The following is a 2,960-nucleotide window of genomic DNA, read 5'->3' as shown; positions in this document are numbered from 1 at the left end:
GATGTGGCAGCTTGTGCTTCTGATCGGTCCCACATGTAAGCCAGTAGTGCAACAATGACGTGGCTAACTTGCTGATGTGGATAGTCTGCATGTCAAGAGAAATAACATAGTGGGGATGAACTATTTAGGTATTATAGATTATAGATATGAAAGAAGAGATCGTCTTCCTCTTAAAAGAGAGAGAGAGATGGCATATTCACAAGCAATTATTGATGGAGAGATCACGTCTCGCTGTTTTCCCACTGACCGGTCCGTCCGTCTGTGTGTCTGTCTGTCTTCTCTCCTCTTCTTCCGGCGTCTCTCTCTCCCTGCTCTACCTCTAACAGGGCCCGACAGAGAATCAATGGAGGGACGTGCGCCTGCCTCCAAACAATGTGTTTAGTTTCTTTCAATGGGTAACACAGGTTACACAGCAGCATGGTGATGGTACTACAAAAATGCTAAGCTCTGCTCACTATCATAGAACGAAATATTATATATCGCCATGTATGTCCCCATCAGCCAGATCACCTTTCTTTATCATTATCATACGTACTTGTAGCTAGAAGATATGGATCACATGCCAAAAGATATCCGATCCTCATTGCCCATTTCCAACTCGGTAGCTAGAAGTAGTAGTAGCGCTAGAAGAATAGCAAGACAACATCCGGTAGTAGCTAGAGCAACAAGGAGAAATAACAACACAACTACTCTTAGGAATGGCCGGCGAGGAGGAGGTGCAGGTGGTGGAGTCCTGCTTCGTGACGCCGGCTGCAGACACGCCGAGCAGGGCGCTCCGGCTCTCTCCATTCGACTTCATGCTAGCCAGTAGAGGCTACACCCCACTCGTCCACTTCTACCGCCGACCAGAAACCGCCGGAGACGACTTCTTCGACGTGACCAGGTTGAAGACGGCGTTGAGCAAGGCCCTTGTGCCCTTCTACCCCCTGGCTGGCCGCTTGAGGGCGGGCGCAGACGGCAGGTTGGAGATCGACTGCAACGGCAAGGGCACGCTCTTCCTCATGTCTCACTCTCGTCTCACCATGGATGACTTCAGCGATTTCAAGCCATCAACGAAGCAGAGGAGGCTGTTTGTTCCTCACGTCATTTCTATCCAAATCAATTACTAACTACACCTACAATTAACAGAACTAACATCTAGTACTATTCAGAAGCAATTAGTAATATGTACAACAAATTAATCCATATATGTATGTAGGTGACATTCTTAAAGTGTGGTGGGGTGGTCTTAGGGTCGGCAATCCATCATGCTGCTATGGACGGATCTGTTGTATTCCACTTCTTCAGGACATGGTCAGCTTTCTCCAGAGACGGCGACCGGGCTATGGTGAACCTCCCCTGCCATGACCGCTCGCGCTTGTGTGCGCGTGATCCACCTGTTGTTCATCCTGATGCACTTTCCATTTTTAGCCCCAAGATAAACCTACCGCCGCAGGCCAGTCATCAACGAGGTTCTGGTCTTCACCCTTGCCAAGGACCAACTTTCCACTCTCAAGCGCATATCTGGTGGCGATGGCATGAGCACGTTTAGCGCCGTGAGCGCCCACCTGTGGCAATGCATGTGTTTAGCCCGGCAGCTACCCCCGGATGCTACGACACAACTTATGTTCTCGGCCAACGTCCGCCGCATCATGAGGCCACCACTCCCAGACGGCTACTTCGGCAACGCGATAATAAACCTAAGTGTTGGCGACAAAGCGCATGCCATCGCCTCACGCGAGCTGAGCTACATCGCGCGGCAAATTAGAGACACCCACAGACGGGTGAACGACGAGCTAGTGCATTCGGCAATCGACTACCTCGAGCTAGCAAAGAGGGACGACGAGCGCCCGGCTACAGGCAATTTGCCCGTGACAGACATTAGAGTTGTCAGCTGGCTTGGCATGCCGTCGTACGATGCGGATTTCAGCTGGGGGGAGGCCATTCGCTATGTTCCGTGCTGAACCAAACCGCGGAGGTTTTGTGCACCTGATTGACAGCGCACAGGGTGATGGCAGTGTGCGCGTCATCATGTCTATAGAGGTTGCAATTCTCAGCGAGTTCAAGCGTTTGTTGTATGCCAAATTCGACACCATGTTGTATTCTAAGTTTTAACCTGCATCTAGCAGGTGTGTTCGAGTCATGGATGTTCGATAATTGTACCCTGTTAGGTGTTTGTACACCCAGAAATAATCTTAAGCAGCTTACGCTAGGCTTATATAATTGAATTCAATCCTTCTGGTCTCAGCGTCAGAGTAGAGTAGTTGCTCGTGGAATGCACGATTTTTTTTACTGGGATGAAGATAATTACTGCAAATGGAATGGTTTACGTGCTCAAGCACTCTTGGGTTATTTATTTTTAGTCCCTGTGCTCTGTCGGTGGTGGTGCTCACTCTACCCGGTCACCTTCAGCCATGGCAGCGAAAGCTAATTGATTTGAATCCATCTATATACTGGAAAGGGAGGAAGCTTGCTGAGCTCGGCGAGGGAGTAATTTTTAGTTGTAACAATGTAAGTAATGCGACGCGGTCACTCTGCATACAGGTCCAGATGTTCCCAGGTGTGATCAAGAAATCGTTTAAAATAACTGAAAACTTTATAAAATTTATGATTTTTTTATGGTGCAAGATGATCGAATGCGTGATGCCCGTGCCAAATTTGGTGGAGTTTGGACATTCGAGGAACTCATGGCAAAAACGAAAAAAATCAGGTCTGTGAGAAAGTTTGAAAAAGCGCAGTGTTCATAGCTGATATTGTCCGTTTTGGCGCGAGCTCCACGAATGGCGTTTACCCGTGAATTTTTGCACGCACCTGGCGCATTGAAGCATTTTGCACGCAAAAAGGTTTCAGATTTTTTGAATTTTGTTTACTATTTGTTTTGATTTTACTTTTCCCTAGGTATAGATGAGCTCGAGCTCCGAACTGAATTATCTAAATTAATGTGGTTTCTACTCAAGTATCATATGGATTAGAATTTGATA

General features: G+C 47.7%; 1 pseudogene; it reads left to right on the top strand.

Annotated features, from left to right (window-relative positions):
- The first annotated feature begins 639 nt into the window (after window positions 1-639).
- On the top strand, window positions 640-2,114 carry LOC119319545 (annotated as a pseudogene).
- Window positions 2,115-2,960: the final 846 nt, after the last annotated feature.

Source organism: Triticum dicoccoides, chromosome 6A (assembly GCF_002162155.2).
Source record: "Triticum dicoccoides isolate Atlit2015 ecotype Zavitan chromosome 6A, WEW_v2.0, whole genome shotgun sequence".
NCBI classification, from domain to species: Eukaryota; Viridiplantae; Streptophyta; class Magnoliopsida; order Poales; family Poaceae; genus Triticum; species Triticum dicoccoides.
Note: the sequence above shows the minus strand (reverse complement) of the source record. Positions and strands in the feature narration are given on the sequence as shown.